Source organism: Fukomys damarensis, unplaced genomic scaffold, assembly GCF_012274545.1.
Source record: "Fukomys damarensis isolate Sample0158 unplaced genomic scaffold, DMR_v1.0_HiC HiC_scaffold_16, whole genome shotgun sequence".
Classification (NCBI taxonomy): Eukaryota; Metazoa; Chordata; class Mammalia; order Rodentia; family Bathyergidae; genus Fukomys; species Fukomys damarensis.
The window spans coordinates 72,627,863-72,639,736 of NW_022900928.1; the positions used below are offsets into that span (position 1 = coordinate 72,627,863).

General features: G+C 37.6%; 1 pseudogene; it reads left to right on the forward strand.

Moving 5' to 3' along the window:
* The first annotated feature begins 1,998 nt into the window (after positions 1–1,998).
* LOC104865287 overlaps positions 1,999–11,874 on the forward strand; it is an 11,499-nt pseudogene continuing 1,623 nt past the window's right edge.

An 11,874-nucleotide genomic window follows, 5' to 3' on the forward strand; every position in this document is an offset into this window, starting at 1 on the left:
TGATTTTTACTGAATGCATATCACTTTTGCACCACCACAAACTGAAAAGATGTAAGTCAAACTATCATATATCGCGGAATGTCTACATGCACATTGCTAGAATAAAATACCTGACATCAGCAATTAAAGGAAGAGGAGTTCATTTCATCTCATAATTTCAGAGGTTTTAGTTCATAGTAAGCTGGCATCAAGGCAGAAACATTATGGTGGAAGAATATGGGAGGAGAAAGCTGCTCAGCCATGGCCTCTGAGAAGCAAAGAACAGGATAAGAGTTGGAGAAGGTGGGTCCAGGAATCAGATATAGTCTCCAAGCTCACAAACCCATGACCCACTTCCTCTTACTAAGCCCCATCTCCTAATAGCCCATTCAGCTATGAACTCAGAAATGAGTTAATCCATTAAAGAAAACCAAGATTGATTATGTAAAGGTACAAATTTCCAACACTGAATGTCATTATATTATATACATTAAATGTACCAATAAAATTAGTTTTGCAAAAAAGTAGTTAATACCTTCAAGATCCAGTCTCTCTCCAGGAGTCACTTACCCTAGTCAAGTTGACAATAAAGATCAACTGACACAACATGTAATTTCTCTCAATGGTTAAGGTTGGAGTTGATTTCCTTTCATTTTCCTTCATATACCATTGGCCAAAATAAGTCATATGGTCAATCCCAAGGCCACGAGGCCAGGAAACACAGTTCACATACAATGCAGGAATGAAGGAGTATGGATACAGGAGTGAAAAAGAGTTGAAGTCATTTGTTCAATCTGCCTCCCCTTCTTACATCATTATAAATATCTCCTTTATTAAATCCACTTCATTTACATCTATTTGAGTTGCCATATGTTGTCTTCTAAACTGCAGATAGATACAGAGATAGGTACTGGGAGGGGCCCAAGAAAACAGATCCCCAAAATAGTATTTCGATATTTTATTGCTCTCATATATTTAAGACGCACACAACTAACACCCTACCAGAAAATGGAATACTAATAATCTATGACATTCAATGGCATAACAGTGACTAAATTTATCATTGATGGTGCAAGGAATAAATTCAGGTGGAGGGCAATAGAAATAAAGTGACTGTAGTACTTAGTCACCATGGTGACGCTAGTGATTATAAAGATTGTACAGTCAGCTGACTGCCTTTGATGGCTCTAAAGACAGTAAACAGGGAAAAAAACATATTGAACGCCTTGATTACCCAACTCAGAATTGGATGGGAAATCAGAGGTAGTGTAGTGGCTCTGTAGTGGCTCTAAGAAATCTTTCTCCTTTGGAAACTAAACTGACATGGATTAGGATAAAGACTAGAAAATGATTTCAATGATAGCAGAATTGAAAACCCAGACACTCAAATCCTTCAGCCTCAGCCTCTTATAATAATAAGCTGAGTGCACTGAAAGGAGAATAGTGGGACCCAAACTGGATGAAGACTATTGTGCAGACATGGATGAGACTAAGCCTTTGAATGCTAAAATCCTCCTGAACCCCTGGCAGGAAGTTTATACCCGCAATGCCATTTCCATTTGCAAAAACCTTGCAATGACTGCACCTTTGCCCAGCAATGGGATTGCCTCAGGACCCACCTCCATTTCCCCCACCACTTCCAGACCCACAAGGAAAATTAAATGCCAGCATGGTCCAGACTGTGAAGTACATGACCCAGACATAGAGAAAATAAACGTTATGCCAAAAGAGCAGCACGACTTTATTAATTTATATCAACAGGAATCTGAGGGGTCTGTATTTAAATGAATTCTCAGGTGGTTGGACTAAGAATATCGGTTAAGACTTGATTAAATTGAATGTATTGAAATGGATGCACAATGGGGAATTAAGATTTGGTGGCATGGTGCAAACCCTCAGGAAGCAGTATGAACAGCTAAATCGGTCTATCTCAATAATAAGCCGCCGTTGGTAAAGCTGCTATCTCATGTGAAAGAAGAAGAAGTTTACATAAAGGCTAAAAGAGATAAAAATGCTAAAATGGCCACCTCCGCCAACCCCACTGAGAATAGATGCAAGCTTTCCCCAGGGGGCCTGCTGTTGGACTGCACCTCATGGCACAAAACATTTTCCAGGACCCCACTTCCCTGGGGAGATTTCTTGACCACCACAAGCAAGAAAGGATATGATAAGTGGTCATAACTTCTGACATAACTCTTTTAGAATAAAGGAGACTACCTTTTGATACCCATACATTGGTTCAGGATTTAGAAACTCATGTATTTGACAAAGCACAAGCAGAAACAATTGCATCAGCATTAACCACTTTATCAAGTGTCAGCCTGGATACTATCTATAAGGAGATGGGCACTACAATGCAACCAAAAATAGAAGTTCAATAGCTAATGGCTCATTTGGATTCTATCAGAAAAGATATCGTCATCCTAGAAAATAAATTTGCAAATCTGAGAGCAGAAATTGAGAAAATGAAAATTGAATTAGATCAAGTTAAACAACAACAGATACGTGAAACCAGCCAAATCAGAGCAGATTATAAATCGGATGTTAATCTAGAAAGAAGTGGAGTAACATATGTTTACAGATCAAAAAAAGCAACTTCTGAAAGTAAGCACAGAATTTACCAGAAAGGATACTCAAACAAAAAGTGTTATTTCAGAGACCAATAATAAAATTGACATGGGCCTGGGATTTAGCTCAGTGGCACCACCCCTGCCTCACAGGTCCAAGGTCCTGAGTTCAAGCTCTGATACCAAAAATAAGTAAGTAAAATAAAAATAAAATAAAACTGACCCTTAGAGCCAGACATGGCTGTGCACACCTGTAATCCCAGCAGGAAGATTGCCTCCAGTTTGAGGCCTGCCTGAGGTACATAGGCAGTTCAGGGCCAGCCTTAACTACAAAGGGAGGCCCTGCCTCAAAAAAAAAAAAAAAAAAAAAAAAAAAAAAAAAAAAAAAAAAAAAAAAACTTGACGCTGAAATTGCATGTCAATAGCTTTAGGATCTTATGGATTCTGAAAGTATTACTAATGCTGCTACCACTGCTGCTAATGACTTCTTAGAACACTACACCTAGACAGATTTTCTTTCAACACTGTTAGATGCTGAGAAGTTTATTACAAGATTATTAAACTATATATGAACCAGACAAGTGTTTCAAGTATTTCAACTTGATTTTATGTGTCTTTATTTTATGTTGAAAAGCTATCATCCAAAACGTGATTTATTTGTGAGAAATAGCATTCTGTCTGCAAGCTTTTGATAGTTCATAGAAATGGAACCAGAATTTTCTTGTGTTGAAATGACTTTATAAACAAAATTTTGTTGATGTGTGCTGCAAAACAAAAAAATGCTAAAACGAGTCTATTATATGAACCTTAACCAATAGCTCCCTAGCCATATCCCTCTCTCAGAGGATGGATACTCCTTTTTTAAAATTTTTATTTATTTGTTTGTTTGTTTTTGAGACAGGGTCTTACTTTGTAGTTCAGGCTGGCCTCAAACTTGCAGCGATCCTCCTACCTCTGCTTCCCAAGTGCTGGGATTACAGATGTGAGCCACCACACCCAGCTTCCCTTCTTCAGTAAGAAATAAATTGAGCTGGGTGTGGTGTCCCATATCTGAAATCCCAGCACTCAGTAAACTAAAGCAGAAGGATCACATCTGGTTCAAAGCCACTTCAAGGCAAGCCTGAACTACACAGCAAGACCCAGTCTCAGAGGGAGAGCAAAGGAGAGAGGGAGGGAGGAAGGGGGGAGGGGGAGGGGAAGGAGAAGGAGAGGAAAGAAATGAAAAGAAAAGAGAAAATGAAGCTAGACATGGTGCTGCACACCTATAATTTCAGCACTGTGGGAGGCCAAGGCAGGAGGGTGGCAAGTTTGAGCCCATCCTGTGCAACTTAGTGAGACTCTGCCTCAAAAAATATTTTTTTTTCAAAAAATGTTTAAACTCCCAAAAGTCTGGAGATATAGCTTAGGGAGAAGACCCTGAGCTCAATCCCCAGTACCATGAAAGAAATGAGGAAAGAAAGAAATCAAGAAAGGAAATTGAAATTACCCTAATTATAAAACCTGAAATAGCTGGGCATGGTAGCACACACCTGTAACTCCAGCTCTTAGAAGGCTGAGACAGAAGGATTGCTGTGAGTTCAAGGCCAGCCTGAACTGTATAATGAGACACTCTCAAAAAATAAAATATACCATATCAAAATTTTTTAAAATCCTGAATTACCACCTTGATTAACTAATCATTGATCAGGTGAAAGATAGTTTTGGTGTAAGTCTTACAGGATCATGAATCCATTTTGTGGTTCTCAATTTCCAAAGGTATATTTGAAATAGAAACAGTAACTGGGAAACCCTTCATATTGGTTCCCTGACTCATAGAATGAGGTCTACTATGGTCAGAATAAAGTACCAAGAAACAGAAGACCCTAGAACTGCCTACCCAAACCCACTCTTTCTTGCCAAGCTAGTAACCCAAAAACAAACTGATCACTCTAGAGGAACTGAAAAAAGTGACTTGACAGAGGCAGAAGTGTGGTTCTGGCATCCATCTCTGAGAAGCAGTCATTCCGATGAGTTCTAAATACTAGCAATAAAGCTACTCACCATAAGTAATTTACCCAAGAATTAAACTGAAAAAAAAAAACAGAAAATGAGAAGATACTTAAGATAGATGCAACTTCAGACTTCCAGTTCACCAATGGCAAACCTAGGGAGCAATGAGGTGGAACAATCTGAAAGTCAATCATATGGACTCTCTCAGTTGGTAACAGCAGAAGTAACAAAGCAAATGAATGAGGCTCTAGAAAAAATCAAATCAGAAACAATTTCTCAGATAACTACCAAGATGGCGGCCGTACTAAAAAATATGCTTAGTGACTCTAGAGCATATACAGATTTTTTTTTAAATAGAGGACCTTAAGAAAATGATGGAGACCATAAATACCCAACATAGGAAAGAAATGGAACCAAACAGCTATCCAGGAGATTAAAAATTCCATTGAAAGTATATGCAGCAGAATGAGCCAATGTGAGGACAGAATATAAGATATAGAAGACAGGATTGTGAATCAAGAAGCAAGATCCAACAATATACTTCACATAAAACATACAATTAATTCAAAAAGAAAGTCATAGATTGAAAGTCAAAGGATGGAAATCAATACTTCACGTGACAGGAACCTGGAAAAAAGCAGGGTTACCTGTTCTATTTGCAGACAAAGTGGATTTCAAGCCAAGATTGATTGAGAGAGACAAAGAAGGTCACTACAACTTTGTAAAGGAAATAATCCAAGAGGAAGAGATAACAATCACAAATATGTATGCACCAAGTACCAGTGCACCCAATTATATAAAACAATTATTAACAGACATGAAAAATCAAATAAACACTAACACAACGGTAATGGGGGACCTCAATAACCTATTGTAAAAAATAGATCAACTAGACAAAAAAAATCAACAATGAACTATTAGAACTCAAGCTAGGGCTGGGGATTTAGCACAGTGGTTTCTCAGACTGCCTTGCAAGCACAAGGGCCTGAGCTCTATATCCAGTACCAAAAAAAAAAACTCAAGCTAACTTTTGAACAAATGCACTTAGTAGATGTCTACAGAGTGTTCCACCCCACAAAGGCAGAATACACATTCTTCTCATCTGCCCATGGGATATTCTCCAAAATAGATTACATACTAGCTCATAGAACATGTTCATGTAATTGAAAAGGAATTGAAATTATCCCCTACATATTATCAGACATTAGTGCAATGAAATTGGAAATAATTGCAAAAGAAATCACAAGAACTTCATATACACATGGAAATGAAATAGCACCTCCTGAACAGCCAATGGGTCACAGATAAAATTGAAGATATTGGACACTTTCTACATGTAAAGGACAATACCAATACAACATACTGGGACTCACGGGACATAATTAAAGCAGTGCATTTCTACATCAGAAAAACAGAGTTGAGCTCAAATAAAAAAATCTAATGTTCAAGCTTCTAGAAAACAATAGCAAGTTAAGCCCAAAGCTCATATAAGGGAGGAAATCATAAAGATCAGAGCAGAAATTAATGCAATAGAGACTAAGAAAAGAATACAAAGAATCAATGAATTGAAGAGTTGGCTCTTTGAAAGATCAAATAAAATTGACAAACCCTAAGCTAACCTTATCAAAAAAAGAAAAAGACTGAAATCTATGCAATTAGGAATGAAAAGAGTGAAATCACAACTAGTTCAGCAAAAATTCAGATATTAATATCCACTTAAAGAACCTGTATTCTAATGAGACAGAAAAAAAAATGGACAGATTCCCAGATACGTATGCATTACCAAAGCTGAATCAAGAAGACAGAAATATTCTAAATAAACCAATACCAGTTAATGAAATTGAAGATAGCATTAAAAACCTACCAACAAAGAAAAGCCCAAGCCTTGATGGGTTCACTGAGGAAATGTACAAAAAATTTAGAGAAGACCTATTGCCACTACTTCTCAAACTCTTTAATGAAGTTGAAAGGGAAGTAGTACTCCCAAATTCATACCTGGAATCAAGCATTACCTTGGTACCAAAACCAGAGAAGGATCCAACCAAAAAAGAGAACCACAGGCCAATCTCCCTAATGAACATAGACACAAAGGTCCTCAATAAGATACTGGCAAACAGGATGCAGCAAATCATCAAGAAGATTATACACCATGGACCAGTAAGATTCAGGGATGGTTCAATATATGTAAATCAATAAAAGTAATACATTATGTTAACAGAGCCAAGGACAAACAATATGAATATCTCAATAGATGCAGAAAAAGCATTTCACAAAGTCCAACACCCATTAATTATAAATATCCTACAGAATATTGCAATAGATGGTCTTTATCTTAATCTGATAAAAGCCATCTATGATAAACCAACAACCAGCATCATACTAAATGGAAAAAGCTGAAAGATTTTACTCTACAATCAGGAAAAAGACAAGGATGTCCACTATCATGACTCTTAGTCGATATAATTCAGAAAACGTTAGCTAGAGCAACTAGATATGACAAAGAAATAAAAGGAAAAAAAATAGTAAAGGAAAAAGTTAAATTATCATTATTTGTGAATGACATGATACTCTGTATAGAAGACCCCAAAAACTTCACCAAAAGACTTCTAGATTTAATAACCAAATAAAGTCACATATAGCCGAATACAAAGTCAGCACTCAAAAATCAACAGCCTTCCTGTACACAAATAACAAACTCATTGAAGGAAAAATTAGGGAAGCCAAACCTTTCACAAATAGCATCTTAAAAAAAAAATGAAATACCTGGGAAACAATCTAACAAAGGAAGTAAAAGGCCTTTTTCGTGGAAAAAGGAGATTGAAGAAGATATCAGAAAATGGAAATATATCCCTTGTTCTTGGGTAGGAAGGACAAAAATAGTGAAAATGGCCATACTTCCAAAATTCTTACACAGATTTAATGTAATCCCAATCAAAATACTAAAAGCATATCTCACAGAATTAGAGAAAACCATCCTAAAATTCATGTGGAACCAGAAGAGACTTAGAGTAGCAAAGGCAATTCTGGGCAACAAAGGCAAAGCAGGAGTATCACAATCTTTGACTTTAAATTATACTGCAAAGCTCTGGTGATAAAAACAGCATGGTACTGACAAAAGAACAGACCAGAGGATCAATGGAACAGACTAGAGGATGCAGAAACTCCAGACTTACTCAACCAGTTTATCTTTGACAAAGGAAACAAATACCTTCACTAGAAGAAAAATAGCCTCTTTAATAAATAGTTCTGGAGGCCCGGGGATTTGGCTCAGTGGTTCCGCCGTCTGCCTTGCAAGCGCAAGGACCCTAGTTCGATCCCTGGTACCAAGACAAAATAAATAAATAAATAGTTCTGGAAAAACTGGCTTTCCACATGACAAAGATTAAAACTAGATCCATATCTTTCACCATGCACGAAGCTAAGACCAAAATGGATCAAAGACCTCAATATTTTATTTTGTTTTGTTTTGGTATTGTTTGTTTATTTGGTACCAGGGCTCGAACTCAGAACCTTGCATTTGAGAGGTAGGTGGCAGCACCACTGAGCTAAATCCCCAGCCCAAAAGATCTAAATATTAAAACAGAAACACTAAATCTGCTGGAAGGTAGACTACATAGAACTCCTGAAGACAATGGTGTAGGCAAAGACTTTATGAACAAAACTAATTGCACAAAAAATATCAAAAAGAACAACTGGGATCTCATTTCATTAAAAAGCTTTTGCTCCCAATTTGTGATAGCTAAAACTTGGAAGCAGCCCAATTGCACATCAATGGGAGACTGAATAAAGAAAATGTGTGTGTTTTCTATAAAACGTAGTACCACTCAGCCATAAAAAAATGAGAAATTGGAGACATTTATAGCTAAATGGATGCACATTGAGGCAATACTCTCAAGTGAAATAAATAGGATGCAATGTGTAAATACCAAATAGTTTCTCTAGTGTGAGAAACTAAAAGTGTCAATAAGGACTAAAAGGTATAATCAATAATGTAAAATAGGAAGAAAAGGGACAAAGAGAAGGGGAAATGGGAGGGGTAGGGGAAAGGAAAGAAGGAAATGGAATTAATACGAGAAAATGAAAAATAACGGAAACAAATTGTTTGTAGATAGGGAGGGAGAGGTTGAAGGGAGGGCAAGAGGATGGGAAAAAAGTAAGAACCAAGATCAATTACGTAAAGGTACAAATTTCCACAAATGTCATTATTGTATATCTTAAATGTGCCAATAAAGTAAATTTTTATTTAAAAAGCTTTTGCTCCAAAATAAATAAATAAATAGCTAGCTTTTGCACAGCAAAAGAAACCACCAACAGAATGAAGAGACAACCCACAATGTAGGAAAAAAAATTTTTGCCAGCTGCTCCTCAAAGGACTAATATGTAGAATGTGTAAAGAACTAATATATATATATACATATATATATATGTATATATATATATATATATATATGACACCCTCCCATAAATTTAAAGATACAACCCAAAAATGGGCATTTGAGATCCAGAGATTTAGCTCAGTGGTGCTGCCTCCTGCCTCGCAAGTGCAAGGTCCTGATTTCAATCCCTGATACAAGAAAAAAAAGCGATGGGGGGGATTTGAATTGTTCTTTTTGTTATTGTTGTTATCAGGGATCAAACAAGAGCTGAGTTACATCCCCAGCCCTAATATTTGAAATGAATAGACACTTCTGGAAGAAGTAGAAACAGCAAATAAATATATGAAAAAAATGTTTAACATCTCTGGTCAAATTAAAACAATACTAAATTTCCATCTCACTCGAGAAAGAATAGCCATCCTCAAGAAATCAACCAATAACAAATGTTGGTGGGTCTGTGGGGGAAAAGCAACCCTTCTTCACTGATGGTTGGTGTGTAGATTGGTGCAACAACTGTGAAAATAAGTGTGGAGACTCTCTCAAAGAATCAAACCATTTGACCTGGTTATTCCCTTTCTTGGTATCTTCCCAAAAGAACTAAAAGCATGATAACACAGTGATATATGCACACCCATGCTTATAGTGGCATAGTTTATAATAGCTAAATCTTGGAAACAGCCCAAATGCCCATTAACTGATGAGTGGATAAAGAAGATGTAGGGTTTTCTTATACAATAGAGTACTACTCTGCCATAAAGAAGGATAAACTTGAACTATTTCTAGCTAAATCGATACACCTCGAGACCATACTCTTAAGTGAAATCAGTCAGGCTCACGTGTTAAAATACCACAGTTTCTCTCATGTGAGAAACCAAAAGTATAAATAAGGATCACAATGCATAATAGATATTGGGAAATGGGAAGAAAATGCTCAAGTGAGAAAGGGAGGAGAAATGAAAGAAGGGACAAGGGAAAAAAGAGGGTAGAAGGAAAAATAGAAACAATGCATTTGCAAGTAAGGAAGGGGAGAAGTGCTGAATGGAAGGGAATGGGAAAAGAAGAAGAAAGATGCATCATGTACAGGTACAAATTCCCTATGATGAATGTGGTCATAATGTATATCTAAAATGGACCAATGATGAAAAAAAGGAGTGTGGCTCCAACCACATTCCCGTTTAGCTTCCTCCCTAGCTCTTGAAAAATCCAGATGGTCTTGGAGCATGGCTGTCAATTATCACATCCTTAATCAACTGTGCCATTCATCTCTGATTCTGTATGAGATCACCTTGTGGAGCAAAACAATGCAGATAGTAGCCTACCAAATTACTTTTCCCTCTGTTCCTGTCCCCAACAATGATCAGTAGCATTTCGACAACATAGTTCCTTCACTCGTTTACCTGAGCCTGCGTTAGTGTTCCTGCTTGTTGTCCTAAGGTAGCCTATAAAGACTTTATCTTGATACTCTATAATTTTTAATAATAAAGTATTTCTTTGTCACAAGTGCCATTGGTGGCTAAGATGATGGTGCCAAGTGACCCAAAATGAGAAAAAAGAACCTCAGATCCCTGGTAAAGCATCTTTAAAGCATAATGGCTATGGCCACTCTCACCTAATATATCTTTTAAATTTTTTATTTTATTTGAGTTTATTAAATGATAGAATCATAAAATTGTATATATTTATGGTATACCACATGATGTTCCAATACATGTAAACACTATATACATTTTAAATCATAGTAAACATGTCTTAAAAATGTTTATCATTAAAATGTTTGTCATTACAATGAAATCATTCAAAACCAAGGCTGATTTTTAAAAATTCTCTTCCATTCCAAGCAACCAGTTTCTTGTGAAACACTCTTTCCTAATAGAGACAGTGGCTATCCTCTTTCCTAAAAGTCCCCAAATCAACACCTAGAAGCCAGAGGAAGGGATAAGTGGGAAAGAGTGCTGGACCTCAGGCTGTAGCAAGATTGGGAACAAATGGCATCCTAAATCCATCTTCCTGACAACTCGGAAAGATGGGAGTGGCTATGGACTCTCATCCCTCTTTACCTCATCACCACCACCACCACCTAAACTGGCATGTTGAAACCCTAATCCCCGATGGTTTTGTACTTTGAGATAGGGTCTTTGGAGGAATTTAGGTCATGAGGGTGGTGCCCTAATGTTGATGTTAAGAGCCCATGTAAAAGGAGACAGTAAATTGTGCCTTGCTGGTCTATAATCCCATAAATTGGGAGGCTGAGGCAGGAGGATTGCCATAAATTCAAGGTCAGCCTGGGATACAAAATTAGTTCAAAACCAGCCTGAAGTATATAGAAAGACCCTGTCTCAAAAACAGAGAGAGAGAGGATCAGGGATTTAGCTCAGTGGCACTGTGCCTGCCTCACAAGCACAAGGTCCTGAGATGGATCACGGGTAGAGAGAGAGAGAGACGGAGGGAGGGAGGGAGGAAGGGAGGGAGAGAAGGACAGAGACATAGAGAATATGCCTTTTCTTTGGCTTTGGAGAATGCAATTAGAAGATTCTTATTTGAAAACCAAGAAGACTTTCTCACTGAACAACGGATCAGCCATTGCTTGGATCTTGGACTGACTGATCTCCAGAACTGTGAGAAATAAATGCTATTTAAACTACTCAGTGTACACGCTATTTACTATAGCAGCCAGAGCTAAAGAAGACAGGAGCCTGTGAGTCCCCATGAACAGTCACTGAACCCTGGATGTCCTGGCCAGACCATCCAAAAGGAATCTTGAGACGCAGGTTTGTGCCATTGCCTAGTTCCACCTCCCCAAGAGAGAAACTGGATCAGAAGTGAGCACGGCTGAGGAGCCTGGGCAGGAAGCAAAGTAAATGTGTGACAGTCAGCTGCCTTGGGAATGAGCGCCCAGAAGGGAGGATCTGAGAGCAACATGGAGGCCCAGGCGTGCGGAGCATGATTTTTTTTTTTTTTTTTTT